The following is a 19,696-nucleotide window of genomic DNA, read 5'->3' as shown; positions in this document are numbered from 1 at the left end:
CTTGTCCCAGTTCTTCCCCCACTGCTGTGTGACCTTGGGCGAGTCACTCAGCCTTCCTGGCCTCAGCTTCCCCTCACCACAGGCTCTGAACACAGGGGTCACTAGGACCCCTAAACTCTGTTCACCTGAGGCTCTCTCACCTCAGCTCTTAGGGGCAGGGACACAGGACTCTGAGAGGCAGCCCCTTAGTGGCTGGGATCCCCAGAACGTTCCGTGTGTGGCCTGTGACCTCATTTCTGGCCCACCATTCCCCGGGAGAGTGTGGGGTGGGTGGGTGGTTTGGGGGGACATATCCCAGAGAGTGTCTTGAAGCTCAGCCCATGGGGTGGGATTACCCTCAGTTTCCCTCAGTGTCCACTGTCACATTTGACCCCTCAGAGGGTCCAGCAAGGGGAGGAAGGGCAGAGGCTGCTTTAGGGCTGGCGGTGGGTACACAAGAAAGAACACCTGTGTACGCACAGCCAAAACATACAAGTGGTGTGCACCAGTTCTCAGCCAGGGGTGACAGTCACCCCATGCTTGATGCCACGAGGGACCCCAGAACTTCAGTCCTGGGCACTCCCAAGCCCCCTGCTCTGACACACAGTAGAGATGCACAACAAACCTGTCACGCCCTCATAGGACCTCAGCCCTGATTAGGGTCTAATTAACCTGATGGTTAATGCGTGTCCAGTGTGTCTCACAGGAGACATCACTGTGAATCTTCAGACACATTCCGTGAGATAGGCCCTGGAGCTCTTCAGCACCTATAGATGGGGGACTGGAGAATCAGAGGGCTTAAGAAACTTGCCCATGGTCACACAGCTGGCATGGGCACAGGGCCAGGATTTGACCCCAGGCCACCTGGCTTAAGTCCACACTCGGGATCATAATGCTTCGAGACCACTTAGCCTCTTCCGGCTGCGCCTTTGGCAAATAAGAAACTCAGCACAGGTCAGTGGCTTCCGAAGGTCACACAGTACATGTGTGCAAAGCCCAGACCTGCTCCAGACCTCTGGCTTTGGGGGATGGGGTCTTTACACTTGAACTTGAGAGGATCTGTCTGTCATAGTCATCTTTGACTTCCGTGGCCAGCACGACGCTCAGCAAACAGGCCAGTGGCTAATAAGTGGACCTGGATAACTTCCCTGTTTGTTCATTCATTTATCCGTCTGTCCACTAAGATCCTTCTTGATGCCAGGCCCTATGCCTGGCCCTAAGGTATAGAGATGAGCAAGACCCCTCTTCTGCTCATAACCCAGGGACTTCCAGGAGGCGGTAACAGCTGAGATGTGAGGAGGGAAGAAAGGGTGTTCTGGGCCCAAGGAATGGCTAATGCTTTTGGGGAACCGCCATGGTGTCTGGGAGGGTTGCTGAAAGGGAAGGAGAGCAGGCTGCCAGGGTCTGACCCTAGTGAGGGGGCGGTCAGTGGGTGGGGAAGGGGTGAGAAGGCAGTCAGCCACTGACTGGGGGTTGGTCAGCTGCTCCGACCTGGAAGCCCAAGAGGGAGTGAGGCAGGGAAGACGCAGTTTAGTAAAGGATGCGGTTCCTGCCTTCCCGGGTCATAACTGGAAGGGGAAGTGCGGGCTGGGCTGGGGCTGGGCTGCAGCTGAGGTCACAAGGCAGGAGAGGCGGTGGCGGAGCAGCACCCTAGCTTGGGCCTGAGGGGCTGGTGGGCAGTTCTGCAAGCTCTACTCCGTCAGAGGCAGGAAGGGGAGAGGGAAGTGGACCCAGCACCAGGGCTCTGCTGACGGCATCTTCTGACGCTGCTTCCTCACCCACTTCCCACTGGCCTCGCTGCTGTTTCTCCAACACACCCCGCTCCTTCCAGCCTCAGGGCCTTTGCATCCGCTGTCCTTTCTGCCTGAAATGACTCTGTTCTCTCACTCATTCGCCTCTTAAATACGCCTGCTTGGCCCTCTGCACTGCCCTGCTCCCTCTGCAGACTCCCTCCTCATGCAGCACCACCTGATCGGACGTTATTGCCTGCCACTGAATCGCCTTGCGCTCACTTGCTCATCGTTTGTTCTTCCTCTCAGGACATAAGCTCTGTAAGGACAGGATCTTGGTCTGTTCTGTTCACTGAATTCCCAGCTCCAAGCACAGTACCTGGCACACAGTCGGCCCTCAACAACATAGCACTGGGCATTCACTATATGCCAGGCACCATCCCGTGGGCAGTAACTCATTTAATTCTGAACATGCCATGGGTGGTGGGCCAATCCTGGATTGGTGGGGCCTGAAGCTGAATCATTCTTGAGATCTTTAAGGAAAGTGTGATTAAGAACATGAAACAGGTAATATCCCTTACATGCAGAATCTTAAAAAAAAAAAAATGGTACAAATGAACTTGTTTGCAAAACAGACTCACAGACTTAGGGAACGAATTTATGGTTACCAGCGGGGGAAGGGTGGGTCGAGGCGGGGAGAGTTAGGGAGTTTGGGATTGCCATGTATGCACTGCTGTATTTAAAATGGATGTGGGGGTGGGAGGGAGGTCCAAGAGGGAGGGGTTATATGTATACACAGAGCTGATTCACTCCATTGTACAGCAGCAACTAACACTACATTGTAAAGCAATTATATGCCAATAAAAATAAGTTAATTTATTAAAAAACTAAAATGGATCACCAGCAAGGACCTACTGCTTAGTACAGGGAGCTCTGCTCAATATTATTTAACAACCTAAATGGGAAAAGACTTTGAAAAAGAAGAGATACATATACACGTACAACTGAATTACGTTGCTGCTCACCTGAAACTAACACAATATAGTTAATCAACTCTACTCCAATAAAAAATAAAAAAAAGATTTTTTAAAAAAGAACAGGAAATAGGATTGTTGCCTTGGATGGGGCCAAGCATCTGAGGGGTGCTGGGGCTTAAAGCCTATTTGTCACAGGGCAAATGTGCTGCCTCTGGGGTGGAAGATTATTCCTATGTTACACGCGAGGACACTGAGGATGGAGATGAAGTAACTCGCCTCTAGGCTTGCAAGGGGAAGCCCTGGGATTTAAACTCAGGAAGTTTGGATTTGAAGACTCCAGAAGGTTTCAGTGTTTTAGTTTTTACGTTTGTTGACCACATAAATGACTGGCTAGCCTTCAACAAATGATTTACCTTCTCAGGCCTCAGTCTCCTCATTTGGACCATGAGTATGTATCCCGGATGGGCAGGAGGGCAGCTCAGTGCCTCTTCTATCACCCTCTTAACTATCAGGGTTTCAGTTGAGTGGAAGGACTCTGGAGTCATCCATTCACACATCCATTCTTTGGTTCATTCAATAGACATCAAAACTCTCCATGCCAGGCCCTGAACTAGGCAGTGAGGACAAAGCAGTGAAAAAAAAGTGGATCTCAGGCTTCCCTGGAGGTCCAGTGGTTAAGAATCCGACTACCAATGCAACGGATATAGGTTCAATCCCTGGTCTGGGAAGATTTCCCATGCTATGGAGCAACTACGCCTGTGTGCCACAACTACTGATCCGGAAGGCCCTAGAACCCACGCATCACAAGAGAGAAGCCTGCACACTGCAAGGAGGAGTAATCCCCACATGCGGCAACTAGAGAAGACCCGAGCCCAGCAATGGAAACCCAGTGCAGCCAAAAATCTAAAAAAACAGAAGAAAACAACAACGACAATAAAACAAAGTTGCTCCTGGCATGGAGCGCCTGCGACAATGAAGGCATAAGTCATCATCACCATTAGGAGAAAGAAATTCAATGGAGAAGAGCGAAGCAGGAGAGGATGGGGAGTTTGGCGGCACACGGCGGTCAGGGGGCCCTCACTGAGGAGGTGGCATCGGGGGTGAGAGCTGAAGGGGTGAGGGAGTGAGCTAGGCAGACCTCAGGAGGAAAACTAATCCTAGGTGGAAGGAATCACACGGGGAGTGGCTCTGGGGAAGGGCTGAGCTTGATGAGTCTGGGGAAACAGCTGAAGTGGAGTAAAGGAGGGCAAAGTTGGGAGGGTTGAGGTCAGAGAGTTCGTGGAGGCAGGTCATGTAGAGCCTGTGGGTCACTGTCAAGACTTGAGGGAGATGGGAGCCATGGGAGGGCTCTGAGCAGGTGTCTTGGCTCCATGGGTTCACTCTGGCTGCTGTGCAGACCACAGACTGCAGGGTCCAGGGCAGAAGCAGGGAGACCAGTCAGGAGGCTGCTGAGTGGTCCAGGCAAGAGGCGCCGGGGGGGCCCAGATTAGGTGGTGTGGGTGGAGAGGTGAGAAGCAGCTGGATTCTAGATTATTTTGAATCATGAGTCCCACAGATTGGCAATGGGTTGTGTTTATTTTTTTTTAATTGAAGGATAATTGCTTTACAAAATTGGTTCCATTTCTGCCATCCATCAACATGAGGGTTGTGTTTTAATTAGCCACGTAACCAACCAACCCCACACTTTACGCGGCTTAAAACAACAAGAATCATCTTACTGTTTTTCATAGTTTCTATGGGTCATGAATTTGGAATGGGCTTGGCTAGGTGGTCTGGCTTGGGGTCCCTCATGCAGCTGCAGCCAGTGGCTGCAGTCGGCTGGCTGGGCCTCTCTCTCCTCCTCCTGTTCTCTCTGGGCCCTTCTACTTGGTCTATGTGGGCTGGTTGGGCTTCCTCCCAGCATGGCGGTGGCTCAGCGCTCCAGAGGTGAGTGTCCTAGAAGAACCAACTGGAAGCTACATTGCATTTTCTGACCACGCTCAGAAACCCCAGAGCTTTGTGTCTGCAAATTCCAAGGCTCTCTAGATAGGAGGAGGGGGAACACAGGAGGATGTGTCTCCATGGGGGGAAGATCGAGGTTGTGCTGTAAGGAGAGCATGTCACAGATTGAAGAAACTGTATTTGCGTGCTGTCACTGTAACAAGACCAAATCGCTCAGCCTCTTCACGCCTCCGCATCCTCATATGTTAGAGGGAGCATCGGATACCAGCTACATCCTAAGGTTGGGATTCCTTCCACATGCATCACGCCTCTCACAGGGCTGGGCCCAGGGACCAGGACCTTCCCTCCATCCTTCTCACCAAACATGTTGGCTCCACTCTGTGCAGCCTGGAGAGAAGAACCTCTCCGCAGAGAAGATGCAAACAGCAAGGCTTGGAGTGACTGTGCCTCTCCGCGGCTGTTAACTCAGTGCCATCTGCTTGGGCTGCCCTCCTCCTTGTGTGTGCACAGGTGTGCTTACGTGCACACCCACAGACTCAGGTGCCTGTGAGCGTCTTTCTCTCTCCAGGCAAGCCAGCAACACCCCCTGAACTCCTGCTTCATGACAGCCCCCTTGCCCTCTGGTCAGCTGCTCCAGCAGGAAGCCTTGACGCTGCTGCTACAGCCGGATGCTCACCTGGGCTTGAGGGTTCCTCTTAAGCCTTCCACCTTTCCTCCATCCTTCACCTCCATCCTGCCGGGTCCCTCCACCCTCCTCGGCCCTCACCAGGACCCACGCAACAGCCGGTGTCATCTCCTCCAAGGCAGGTGTGATCACATCACACACCTTATGTGGCATTCTGGAAAGTTCAACATTATCATACTAGAAGGCAGGCCAGTGCTTGCCTGGGGCCAGGGGTGCAAGTCACTAAGGAGGGGCTGAAGGAACCTTTAGGATGAGGAATTAATCTCCGTCCTGATGGAGGCGGTGCTTATACCACTGTACACGTTTGAATTTGACATCTGGCGACTTCCATTGTGTGTGCATGACCCCTCAGTGGAGCTGACAACAAAATCATCCATCCACGTGCTTGTTGAGCACCTACTGTGTGTCTGGCACTCGTCTAGGCACTGAGGCAGCAGACAAAACAGACAAAATCTCGGTCTTTCCTGGTGGTTCAGTGGGTCAGGAATCCGCTTGCAATGCAGGAGGCGCGAGTACAGTCCCCGGGTGGGGAAGATCCCATGGAGGAGGAGAAGGCAACCCACTCCAGTATTCTTGCCTGAAAAGTCCCATGGACAGAGGAGCCTGGGGTGCTACAGTCCAAAAGGAAGCAAAGAGTCGGACACTACTGAGCACATGCATGATCACGAGTGCTGGCAGAAGGCAGATAAAGCGACTCTGGGGGCTACACCAGGCAGAACTGCTCCGGGGAATGTCAAAGCAGCCTGGGGGATAGGACAGACAGCCTGCGTTGAGGACTTCAATGACCTGTCCCCCTCTCCAGCACCCTCTCCCAGACGTTGCCCTTTGAGGCTGCTCCCCAGTGGCCAGGGGTGGGGCTAGACTGTGGGAGTGGGGTCCCAGTAGGAGGAGATGCCAGTGGGAGGAGACATGGGAACATACTTGGACACATCCTGCCACACATGTGGTTAGAGCTGATGTGAATCAAGCACGTCCTCTCTAAATTTGTATCTATCTTCCCAAGGACTCTTTGAGACATGTACTGTCTTGATTCCATTTTACAGATGGGGACTAAGCGGGTAGTTGCCCCACCTAAAGTCTGAGCCTGATCACGGAGAGTGGGGATCTGAAGTCAGGCTATCTAGCTCTGGGGTTTGACGTCTGTGGCTCTTCAACCAGACCAGTGGGCACTGGGGACAACTGTTTCCAGTGTCTCCTGCCCATCCAGAGGCCCTGTGACCCGTGCATCTGCAGCACCTCAGAGCTCACAACCATCTCCCAGCCTGAGATGGAAGGAGGGTCGGTTAATGATCCTCGTTTTGCAGAAGAGGAAACCGAGGGAGAAACGTGGTTCTGGGTCTCTCTCGAGGTCACCTGGGGGTCGATGGCACGACCAGGCCCCGCGTGCCTGACTTCTGATCCTTTGGTCTTGCCCTGCCCTCCGGGAGTGTTGCTGCCAGTCACTGCTCAGTTCACGTCCTCTGCTGAACAGACTCGGGAATTTTCTGGAGAGCTGGGAGCAGAGGGAGGGGTGAGGAGGCAGTAATGGATCAAGGGCACGGGGTGGGAAGGGGAGCCTTTCCGAGGACGCAGAGAGGGCTCTGGGGTGGGGCAGGGATCTGAGCCAGTCCCCCGTGAGGAGCCAGATGTCCTGGGTTCCACAGGGACTCTAGGGACGGGACCCTGGGGGGGAACACAAGAATAACAGGTGTGCCCTCATCCAGGCCTGTCTGGTGGGGGTGGCTCATCCCAGCCGGGGTGGGGAACAGGGGCTATGAAGGACTCTGGAATCCGGACCCCCAAGGGAGAGCAGGGTCAAGGCCAGGGCCGAGAGGAACCCGAGCAGGCCCTGTGCCCCCATCGGTGGGAGGGCCGTGTCCTCTTGGCACCTGTCTGGGGGTGAGGAGTGCTGGCCCAGGAAGTGTGGCTTCCAGCCCATCCTTGCTCTCTGTCCTCTGCAGGAGGCCGTGCCCTGCCAGGCATTGTTTGCGGGTATAAAAATAAAGGCATCTTGGCCTGGGCCCTGCTGGCAGAGGGAAGGAGGGGGCAGCCCTGGCCCAGGCCTGAAGGGCATCTGGCTGGAAAAGGAGCCTCACTCAGCTCCACCACCAGCAAAGCTGGGCACGTTGGGGGTCCCCAAAGAATCTCTGGCCCCTCGGCTTCTCTTGCCATGAGAGGGACAGGAGCGTGGGTGGGTGTCTGGGTGCTGGCTGCCCTCTCCTCACTCCAGCCACGCAAGTCTGTCTCTGACCTTCACCAGAGGCTTCCAACAACCTGAGGCCACTGGGGTACACCAGATTCCCCAAGGCTCTCTTTCCCCTACCAGCTGATGACAGTGACAGCCATATCTTGGTAACCTGGCGGGGGAAGGCACTATTATCATTTACCATTGGATAAGTAAGGCAATCGAGGCTCAGAGAGTTTAGTAACTTGGAAAAGGCCACACAGCTGGTCAGTGGAGGAGCCAGGGCTCAACTGAGTTCTGTCTGACTCCTGAGACAGGACCCTAACCAGGTACCGCACTGCCCCGTGCCACTTCCGAGCTCCACCTCTCCTGGTCTCTCGTCCCATCACAGCAGAGAAGCTTCCTGGTTCCCCACAGTGGCCAGCGGATGCGGGGAAAGGGGAACTGATCAGGAGCAGGGAGAGGAGCGGGGAACCAACAGACAAGGAGCGCTGGAGGGTGCCAGGGCCTGGGAGTGGGGTGAAATAAAAGTCACTCAGTCGCGTCTGACTCTTTGCAACCCCACGGACTGTACAGTCCATGGAATTCTCCAGGCCAGAATACTGAAGTGGGTAGCCTTTGCCTTCTCCAGGGGATCTTCCCTACCCAGGTCTCCTGCTTTGCAGGCAGAGTCTTTACCAGCTGAGCCACAAGGGAAGCTGGGAGTGGGGTGGGGTCTCCTCATTACATTCTCACACCAAGTCCTCATGCAGGGGAATCATGTCTATTTTGCAGACGAGGAAACCGAGGCCCAGAAAGTCCACCATTGTCAAGATAAGATTTGAACCCAGATCAGCTTCTGTCCAAAGCGCTGTTCCTCGATCCTGGTATAATAGGAATCTCACAGAGCATGGTCTCCCCTCATCCCCAGCTGGGATCCAGGGTAAAGCTAGAGGATGCGGGCTTGGAGGGAAGAGTGGGATGGGGGCACTATTTCTAGGGAACCGGCTTCCTTGCTCCTGGAGGGATGGTGAGTAGAGAGTCAGCGGGCCAGTAGTTCACGGAAGCTAGGGGTTGGCAGGCAGCTCCAACGTGGGATGTCCCCCACCTGGGAAGCGGCAAGCAGGGCCCAGCCCTCCCCTGGCTCCCGGCCAACAGCTCCCCATTCCAGACAAGATCCGGTGATCCCCCATCCGCCCCCATGGCCCCCACCAAGGTTGGCACGTTGCTGCTGGCACCAGAAAGCGACATTCCAGAGGCCCCCCTACAACTCCCTGCCAACTCCAGATTCTTGGCAGAGCAGGAGAGCGGGGGCTTCTGGGAGGGGAGAGGGTTGTGGTGGGAGGGGCCTGGCCATCCCCCAGGGACCGTACATCTCCAGCTGGCTCACCTCTACCTCAACTGGATCCTGGGTAGGGCCCACAGCTCAGCCTACAGACTGGGAGAGCCGGGCTGAGGGCAGCATCTGAGACAAGATGCTCTTTTCAGGTGTCAAAGTCCCTCTTACTAACTCTTATCAAAGGTTTTCCAGGCAGAGCGCCAACTTGCTGTGTGACCTTGGGCAAGACACATACCCTCTCTGGGCCTCAGAGACCCATGAGGACTGAAGCAGGTGATTCTTGAAGATGCCCTCTAGCAAATGGTTTTTATTGTGCCGAGATGCTATAGCTTTAGCATCCTCTCTGGTCTCTCTGCTGTCCCATCTCTACACAGCAACCAACAGATTCTCTTAAATCTTCGAGTCAGGCACGTGACTTCCTTGCTCATCACCCGGGAGGAGGGGACTGCCTTTCACACGGGGAATGTCACCCCACTTCTTCCTCACATAGCCCCTGCTGCCTCCTGATCCCACCCCTCCCCACCCCATCCCTCCTGGGATGGTCTCCTGGCCTCCTGACAGCCCCAGCCTGACAACCTGACCAATTTCTTCTCTCCAGGCCATCTGCCATCCTTGCCTCTCCTCTGGCCTGAGGGATCTTCGAATAGTTCGTTCTGATCATCCAAGACTCAGTTAAAATGTTACTTCTTGAGAGCCGTTCCCTGATCCCTTTCTCTGAACCAGGGCCCTCTGTTCACGTTTCATGAACCCATCTCTTTGATTTCTTTTCCTTCATAACACGCGTCATGACAGAAAGGATCTTGGTCATTTATTGTTTACTCCGCTGATTCTCGTTCTTCCTCGGATCTGTCTACTCCAGGAGGGCAGGGTTACCTTCTCTCCCATGCTGGGCCCAGCACACAGCACACACTCAATATACTTTTTTTTTTTTTATTTGGCCATGCCCCACAGCATGGTAGATCTTAGTTCCCAGACCAGGGATTGAACACGTGCCCCCTGCATTGCAATCTCAGAGTCTTAACCACTGGACACCAGGGAAGCCCCATCAATACATCTTTTTTGAATGGATGATGATGAAACTGTGTTTCTTCCAATATGTCCAGGCCTCTGGGTTGTCAATGGGAGCCTCTTCCCTGGGTGCTCACTGCTCTCTCCCTCTGTGGTGGATTTCCCCAACTCAGGCTGGAGGTAAAGTTCCTGGGGACTCAGCTCTGGGCAAAGCAGCCTGAGGGGGAAGGAGGGAGGAAGGCCTCATGATCCCTGGTCTCAAAGCATCTCATTCCCCAACAGCAAGAGCACAGAGTTGGACCTGGAAACCCCCTCTGTCTGGCTGCTGGGCAGGCGGTTCCGGGGTGACCTCATCGCCTTGAAAGGAGGGCAGCAGGGGCAGGAAGCAGAGGACGCATCAGATGGGCTAAATTTAGAGCGTTTGATTCAGCCCAGGCAGGACAATATTCCTGGAGTCCCCATTGTTTGTGACAGGCCAGAGGGCAGGCGGTCCACTGAATGGCTGGGTCTGAGCCATGCCAAGCTGTCTGAGCCTGCAGGGGTGGGGGGCGGTGGTGGGGTGGCCCCCGGCCTGCTGGAAGAGAAGCCAGGCCAAGGGTCAGCAGGGCAGAGCTGGGGTGGGGGGTGGTGGGGGTGGGGTTGCCGACACTGGGGGTGCTACCCTTGGGATTAAGGCCAAAGGTGAGAAGCGGGGGGCCTCACAGATGAGAAGAGGGGGCTCTGGGTGGCCCTGATCACAGCCGTTCAGCTGTGTGATGCTCTTCACAGCCAAGACACCATCAATCCTCCCCGCAGCTCTGCCATTTTCTAGTCAGGGGTGGGGCTCAGATCTAAGGCGTGAGTTGCTGACTGCCGCACAGACGGCCCGGGTCCTGTCTCCCATCCTGGATCCACAGCAATCATCTGTGCCCCAGCCTGCACCCTCCCACCAGGACAAGTACTGTGCACCTTCACTCCAGCATGGCCCTCTCCCCAGCAGGCCAGGCAGTCACAGGGCTCTGCCTGTGCGCAGGCTCCAGAACCTGTTGCCATGGCAACATGGGGTCCAGGCCTGCCCTGCTCTGGAGAGGAGCCTGAAGCTGAGGACTTCCTTGGGTGAGCAGGTGTGTGTTGGGGTGGGGGGTGGCCATGGCTAGGGCTGCCTTCTGACCCCCATCTGCCAGAACCCGGGACTGAGCAAGCAGCCTGGCCAGGCTGCCCCGGGCTGATCACACTGCCTATGCCAGGATCCTTGAGGCTGTCCTGTCTCTGAACCCACGCCTCACGTCCACCCCGAGGTCAGGCAGCCAAAGGAGGAGGGTGCGGACTGTCCTTGGTTCAGGGCCACCCTGGTGGGGGAAGGTTCAGTAGTCCAAGCGTCCAGGAGCCTTGGGCTCCTGTCTAAGCCCCCATCGCCTGCACATCCCCTGGAGGCCCAGGGAACTCCTTGGGCCACCTGCCTTGGAGATGGGGGGAGGGGGACCAGAAGTTCCAGCAGACCGGCTCTTCCAGGTGACTGGGACAGGCGAAGGGAGAGGACCCCAGGCTTCAATGCTCAGAATGGCCCCTGCTCTCCATCCTCTTCCCAGCTCAGGGAGGACCCTGGGAATGAAGTCCACCCAGCCCACCCTGCCCCACGTTCCAGATGGGTGAGCTGAGGGTCTGAGCTAGGAGGAGGCTTGTCTGAAACCACGCGGGGGAGAGCAGCTTCCCCCATCCTCCTGAGCTCTGCCCACTGTGGGTCTCCAGGCACCAGCTCTCTGCCGGCAGCTCCACTGCCCTGCCCGGACCCGGAGCAGCGGCCCAAGGCTGTTCAGTGCTTCTCTTGATTTCACATCATGACTCATGTTATCATGTTCTCAGGAGCTGAGTAACCACCTGAGTTATTTATACCCTGGCTAAGCAGGCTTCCTTCCCTCCTCCCAGAACCCGGGCTGGGAGGACGAGTGGGGGTGGGGAGGAACCTGGGAGGGGGATGTGGACTGGGAAAAGGCAGCTGAGGCCCCCTCCTCCCACCATATCCCCTCCCTTAGGGTACCACCCCCATAGCACGCCCAAAAATAGCGGTGCCTGTCCTAGCACAACAGGATGGGCCTGGATCTATGGCATCGATTTATAGGTATTATGATGGTTTGGGGAGGGGGGAATTCCTTTCCCGAGCGAGTCACCCGTCTGGAAAAATAAAGAAGGAAAAAGCTGAAATTTTTTCCTTCCATCAAAACAGGAAGGAGCTGGGAGAGGTGGGGGATGGACGGAGAGATGAAAGGTGGAGGCCGAGATGCACCCTCCACCCTGTGGTGGTCTTCTGGGAGGGGAGCCCCCCGGCCGGGCACCTGCACACAGGGCCCCAGAGGTTCTAGGACTGGCGCCGCGTGTCCCCCGTGTGGGCCCTCCCTGGCTGCCCCAGGCATTTTTGTCCTCTCTGACCCCCAGGCCCATGTGCCTTCATGGACATAGTACAGATGCTGATATGCACAAGACCCGTGTCCCCTGGTCCCCTCTGACACCCGAGTCACATGCCCATCCCCGCAATCCCCTCCAAATCCCACGGGAGAAAGGGTCTTCCTCTGGGTGGATGGGACTTGGGGAAGGGTCTGCCTTTGTGACCTTTGTTTTTCCCTCCCCTTGAGGGCTGCCCTGGAAGTCCTGTGACTTCAGCTCAGATCCGGCTTCGCTCCAACTCCAAGGGGCAGGGCGATCTAAGGGAAGTCAATTTCCCTCTCTGAGCCTCAGTTTTCTCATCTGTAATGAGGGTATGGTCTTCTCTGTGGTGCTTCCCTCTGGGGCAAATTGCTGGGACCGAGTTTTCCAAGTCAGGGGACTGATAACCACAGCCCCCATCTACTCAGCGTGCTCTCTGTGCTAAGCACCTGCATCCAGTCACTAGATTAACCCCCCTGACCAAATAAGGTACGTTCCAGAATCACCCTCATCTAAGGCCCAGAGGGCAGGGACCACCTGAGGGTCACACGGCTGGGATGTGGTGGAGGTTGGTTGTGAACTCTGGGCTCCTCAGCATGGTTCATATCCAAGGAAAATGAAGGAGCACCCCAAAGAGGAGGGGGAGGAGGGGGAGACGGGAGGAGTGGGGAGAAGGAGGAGGGTGGGGAGGAGGGGGAGGGTAAGAGGAGCAAGGTGGCCCAGCTTCCTTGGGTCTCACGTTCCCACTGGGTCCATCAATGACAACCCCGTGGCTACAGCAGGGATGTGCCCGGTGACAGGCAGCCTTCTGCCCCCTGCGTGGTTACTATTAGACGATTAGTCACTCCCGCCGGGCTGCCCTCCGTCTGCTTGTTGACTTACATAAGCACCACCCGAGGGTGCTCGCACAGTTGTCTCGGCCTTTCTGTCTTTCACCTGCCTGCCTCAGCCTGTAAGCCCTCAAGGGCAGGGGGCTCCAGAGAGGTGAGCTGACAACGCAATGCCCGATTCTCTATGAGGACAACTCCCAGGTGCCACACAGGCCACATCTGCACACACTCCCCACCGTCAGGTTGCGTCAGGACCCCGCTTGACAGGTGAACACGCTGAGATCTTGCACTGCTCTCCTCCAAGCCCAGCGCCAGACTGGCCCAGGATGGCGGGTTCAGCCCTAAAGCCCAATGCACTGGATGACATCTGACTTGGCTGCCTCCCGATCATGTGAATTAGGGAAGTCACGTGATCTCTCCAGGACTCAGTGTTCTTGTCTGTAGAATGGGGATAATACACTTTGCTCTCCCTGGATTGTTGGGTGGTTCAGAGGTTGAGCCATGAAATCACAATGTCGGACACTTCTGGACCCATGCTTTAGAGCAGGGCTCCTCAGACTGTGCACACGGCTCACCAGGGTCTTTCCAAAACGCAGATTCTCACTCAGCAAGTCTAGTGTTGGCCTGGCACTGTGCATTTCTGACAAGCTCCCGAGGATATGGCTGCTGGTCGGTGGGGTGGGCCACACTGCGGGAGGTAACGGTGGAGAGCCAGACCTCGATGAAAACTGAGCAAGTATGTGGTACCAGGCTCTTTCACACCATTTCTCCTGTCCAGTCCTCAGAGCAGCCACACTGGGCAAGGGTGGCTATCCCAGTGTCCAGATGAGGAAAATGAGGCTCAGAGAGGCCAATGTCCTGCCCAAGAACACACGGCTAGTAACTGGCAACTGCAGGGTCTCAAAGGCAGACCTGCAGGGCTTACCCAGCAGGGTCCCTGTCCATCAATCTTGAACACTGAAGCCACGTCAGACCTTCTCCCAAAGGGGCACTTCCTAATGGCGGTGGGGGGAGATGGCGGTGTGGATGGGTAAGCTGAGGCAGAGAGAGAGGAAAACCAGGACTGGACCATGTATACCTCCCACGTGCATTTCCTTTCTCGAAGCCTCGAAGGTCCACTGCCCAGTACATGGCAGCATCATTCATGACAGCGTGAGGTTTCTTTAGCCAGAGGTACAGACCAATGCCCACCGGATGGCCCTCCCTAGAGAGCGGTGGAGTGGGCCAAAATCTGTGGGTGAGTGAGGGTGGGGATCAGGTGGACTGGGCACGTGCATGTCCTCCTCTTTGCCTGGCCTGGCAGGTGGGCGCAGACATTCAGAGTGACGGGGCCCCGGTGGCCCAGGTTCAAATCCCAGCCCTGCCTTTCCGCATCCCCACACTGGTAGAACTGCCCCAGATCTTGGTGTTCCCATCTGTAAAATGAGGTGATCGTGGCTCCTCTCTTGGGGCTTAACTGAGTCAATACACCTGAAAGGCTTGGAGCAACCTGCCAAGGAAGTGAGTGCCACGCAGACATTTGTTCTCATGAATGTTGATGAAAAATCTCTGACTTTTACACTGCAGCTGCCTTCCCATTGACAGGTCCATTATGTTTCCCGCAGTGACAAATATACTCCCCTGGAAAGCTGGCGAGGGTTTGTGTGCTGTTGCAGTTGTACCCCCACCCAGGAGGCTGTTTGCTACCTGCCTGTCCCATCCTTTCCAGGATTCCTAGTCAAACCTTCGGCACCCAGCAGCCAGGACACCCTGATTTGAAAAGGACTGGCTAACTCAGATCTAGAAGGTGCCTTCCCACCTTGGGGTGGTGGGCGGGTCCTGCGGGCCCACTGCCCCCCGCCCTGCCCAGTGTCCTTCATCTGGCTTGTGTAATTTGTTTACTTTTCTATGTGTAAAGTGACATGAAAAGCTGGGCATCTGTGATCCAGGCCACACAGGGAGGCATCACGTGTCAGGGTGATGGCAAAAGTGTGGGCTTTGGCATGACAGCCCTGGATTCAAATTCTGGCACGGTGACCTCCTTGCTGGGTGACACCAGGCAAGCTAGTATCTCTCTCTGACCTTCACTGCCCCCTCCTCCAGGAATGAAAACTATGATAAGAGCACCAGCCCTCTGGGAAGTGGGTAAGGACTCTGCCAGTCGCGTTCATTTGCTGCTGAAAGGGTGATCTTTGCTGTACGTCCCTCAATGCTGTCAGTTTAGGTAAAGCTCTGGCTCAGGGCGAATGCTCTGGAAGTGAGGCTGTCTCAGTGATCAGGGTGCTCCAGGACCAGCAGACGAGCAGCAAAAGGTGCAGTAAGAGCAGACCAGGTGCCAGACGGGGCTTGTCTCCCAGTCTGTCTGGCCCGGGTCCCCTCATCCTGGGGGGCTTTACTCCATTTCCAGCCAGCTTCCAGGACAGGTACATCAGAGCTGCCCGTCCAAACATCCTCTTCCTTGTCTGGAGACTGGAAGAGCTAAAAATGCATTGCCTTGGCCCTGGGAAAACAAACACGACGCTTCCCTTGCCTTTGTCTACAGGACACAAGGCCCAAGGCCGCAAAGGCAGTGTGGTGGGCTGCTCCAGGCTTCCCGAGGCCTGTGGGGGCAGGGGCGGGGGGCGGGTGTCTGTCTCTCTGCCTTCGTGGGGTCTCTCCTGCCTCCCTCGCGGCCTCAATGGCCTGAGCTTCAACCAGGGTGGGAGGCGTCTAACGGGATTGGTGAGGGCACCATGTGCGGACAAGTCCCCCCACCCAAGTCACACGCTGTGGCCTTCCCAGCCGTGGGCGCCTAGACCCGCCTCTGGAGTTCCCCGGAGGGTGTGTGCGTACACACACGTGTTCAGCTTAGAGTGATACTAACGCACACAGGGACCACCAATGACGCTGCTGGACTGCCCGCTCCTGCTCTCAGCACTTAAGGTGTATTAACTCGTTTGACTCTATGAGGTAATTACGATCGTCATTCACTTTTACAGATGAGGAAACCAAGGCTCAGAAAGGTGGGATGACCTGTTGAGGGTCACGAGCTAATACGTGGTAAAGCGGGGCTTTAAACCCAGGCAGTTTTTGCTGGGAAGCTTGTCTGCTGCCCTTGCTAAGTCTCAGTTTTCTCATCTGTAAAATGAGCACATATGACATATCACTTCCCTCCCGAGGTGATAGTGGGGGCAAGGCAAGGGCAAAGGCCTTGCCATCAGGGAGGCAGGGGACTGGCCAGTGAGAGGGTCTGGGGGAACTGATGGCAGCTACAGGGTGTAGGGGCAGAGGATGCACTTGGCCATCACGCAGCCCGGGCTGGGGTCTCAGGCCATTTGTGGCCTGGTCTTGGACCATCCCCAGCTTGATGCTCCAGTTCCTCTTCCATCAAGCTGGGAAAAGCTAACTTGCCTGGCAGGGGGACTTCCAGGGCTCCCTCTCCAGAGCAGGGATACCCAGGACACGCTGTTCCCATCCTTTTGGACTTGACGGCACCTGAGGGTGTGCTTGAATCCAACTCCTTCCTCAGCCCCTGGTCCCCGCTCCCATGGTATGAGATGCTTTCAATGGATGAGGGTTTAGCTTCCCACAGTCCCCAAACACAGTCCCCAAAGCCCCGAGCTCTGGGCAGGCCCCCTCCAGCACCTATTTGAGGGCTTCGGCTGCTCAGTTTTCCACTTGGGTCAGACCTATTTGGGGTGAGGGGGAATGAGAATTATGGCAGTGTGGCCTTCACCCATCATAATCCACTCCCAGCCCTCCTGGAAAGCCTGATTCCTGAGGTCCCAGTGTCAAAGAGGGGCTGGGTTCTGCAAGGGGGTGCATCTCAGTTTAGAGGCTTATGTTCCAAGCTCCCTCCCCAAATTTTTCCACCCTTCAGATGGAACCAACAGGCCAGGAAGAAACAGGTAAGATGCTGACTCATTTATTTGTTTCTTCAACAGATATTTATTGAGCAACTACTGTACAGCAGGAGCTGAAATGGGTGTCAATCTAGTGCTAGACTGATAAAAGGGCAATGACAATACCATGGAGGGGGTGGTTCCCTGGTGGCTCAGATGGTAGAGTCTGCCTGCAACACAGGAAACCCGGGTTCAGTCCCTGGGATGGGAAGATCCCCTGGAGAAGGAAATGGCTACCCACTCCAGTACTCTTGCCTGGAGAATTCCATGGACAGAGGAGACTGGTGGGCTACAGTCTATGAGATCACAAAGAGTCAGACAAAACTGAGTGACTAACACGTCCACTTTCAATACTATGGGGGACACGCTGTGGGAACCCAGAATAAGCACCAAGCCTGGGGGCTTCCTGGAGGGGGTGTCGGTTAAGCCCAGCTTGTCAGGAGAAAAAGCAGGAGGTATTCTTCCCCCTCCCTGCCACGCCCACATTGATATGGTGCTTGCTGCAGGAAAAGGCTCTGCTCAGCACGGCATTCCGGCCCATGGGCCATGTGGTCCCTGCTGCCTCTGCTGTGGCCCCTGTCTTGCCACTTCTAACCAGTGTGCAAAGCCATCTTAGGTTGGAATGATCTATGCCTAACTGAAGAGCCTGGCGCCCCAGAGCGCCAGGGCTGGCTCTCCTTCCTGATTCCATTTCCCTGTATTTCACACAGGGCCTGCACGCAGGTGCTCAATGATGCTGCTCCCAGCGGCCTCTCCCATCACATCCCCCTTCTGAGGCGGAGCTGTGTGCGCTCCCTTTCTGCTCCTACAGCACTTTGTACTTAGGTCAGAACTCATTTTGGTACAGCACTCTCAGTTGGCAAGGTGCTTTTGCAGGGGTCTGTGTGTTTGATTTGGTGTGTTTTGTTTGGTGTTTGTGTGTTTGAAGCTCATCAAAGCCCTGTGTAAGAAGTGCTGTTGCGGTCATCACCATCACCTGCCAGGATGCAGCACAGCATGGTGGTTTAAGCAAATGTGTGAGCACAGCAGCTGGATGACCTGAATTCAAGTCTTGACTCCACTGCTATGTGACCTTGCTTCACTGACTCCATTTACAAGACAGGAGCAAACATACCTCACTGGAGAATTGAAGATCATAGGCAGAGTAAGAAGAACACTACCAGCCATAAGGACACCTCAGTCATAATGGTAGCTATTGTCAATTATAAAGAAGGATACAGAAGGTCAAGGTCAAGGTCACCTAGCTGTCCAGTGGAGCAGGGTTTTATCTCTAAGTCTGCAGACTTCAAATCTTGGGTTTGGGGATTATCTTCCCATCTTCCCCACCCCATCCCCCTTGTCACCCTGTCTCCTAGTTTATCTGTTCGTGCCTCTCTCTGCCCTTCCACATGGGGCTCTTCCAGAGCAGTATCAGCACCAAGCTGTCTCCCCAGTGCCTGGCCACCAGGGGACCGTGTTGAAGGAATGACGCATTCCATGTACCAGGCATCCTGCTCTGTGCTTCCACATGGATTATTTTATCTGTGCCTCCAGACCACTCTATGAAGTAGATAACAATTCTTCTACAGCTGTCTTGGGCTCCAATAAAGCACTTATCGGTCTGGATATATGCGAATACTTGTGAATTCATCACCCCCAGCCAAGACGACAAATGTTTCCACCCTCCCCCCCAAAAATGTCCCATGCTTCTTGGAAATCCCTCCCTCCCTCCAACTGTAGATTTCTCTCCAGTTTCGAGATAGGGAAGGAAATCGAGGGACTGAGAAGTTAGACTTCCCAGAGACACTTGGTCAGCAAGTGGCCACGCCAGTACTTGAACCAAGATGACCTGTCCCCGGCCAAGCTGCCTTGGTGATAATGGGAAGAGGGTGGGAGCGTGTGGCCGTCTGTAGGGACGACCCCCGGGAGGTCCTCCCTCCTCACCACCCCTGCTCAGGTCCAAGAAGACAATCTAGGAAGAGACAGTGGGTGCGTCTCCCAGAAGGGTGTGTGCACACATGAAGAGCAGGCTGCCACCCCATAGGGATGTTTGGGTACAAAGGGCAGACGACAAAGACAGCACAAGGAGACCAGATAAAGGTGTCCTCAAGCCAGGAGCCGGGCGACGCGGTGAGCCTGCGGGCCTCATGGTGGGTGCTGGGCTCCATGTGTGAGCGTGTGACTCTGTGACTGTGACCGTGTGACTGCTCAAGGCAGGGACATAGCAGCTCCCAGAGCTGGGGGAGCAGAAGGTGTTAACTGTATGAATGCTGGCGTGGGGGGGTGGCGGGCCTCCAACCTGGGGGCTGAGGGAGGTAGTAAACATCAGGGTGATTGGAGGAGCATGATGGCGGCCCTACAAGGATGCTGCAGGGTTGTGGGGTTTGTGTGACTTTGCAGTTCAACAAATTCAAATTCAGCCAATGCCGGCAGCGCCTGTTGTGTGCCAGGCAACCGGCTAGGAGGAGATGAGCGCGTCAGGCTTTTGGCTGCATGGTTCGGGCTGCAGGGTTTGTGTGATCACCTTGTGGCTGGTTTGGGGCTGGGTGCTTTTTGCCCTTTCCAGGCATTAAGTCCTCACAGTCCACCCACCCCACTTTGAGGCAGATGGAGGAGCACAGAGAGAAAGTGACTTGCCCAAGGTGACCCAGCTACTCAGCGCCAGGCAGGATTGCAGAGCCTGAGTCCTTCAGCACCACGCCTAGGCTAGGGCCGCAAACCTCCCGTCTTGGAGGTGCCGCCTTGGAATCCTGCAAGCCAGCGGCTTGGGAGACACCCTGGCCCCCAACCACGTGGGCTAGAAACCAGGCCACAGACACTGCTGA

This window comes from Moschus berezovskii, chromosome 6 (assembly GCF_049115385.1).
Source record: "Moschus berezovskii isolate FMDL1 chromosome 6, NW_MosBer_1.0, whole genome shotgun sequence".
In the NCBI taxonomy this organism is placed as follows: domain Eukaryota; kingdom Metazoa; phylum Chordata; class Mammalia; order Artiodactyla; family Moschidae; genus Moschus; species Moschus berezovskii.
The sequence above is the reverse complement of the archived record's forward strand: the minus strand, read 5'-3'. Positions refer to the sequence as shown.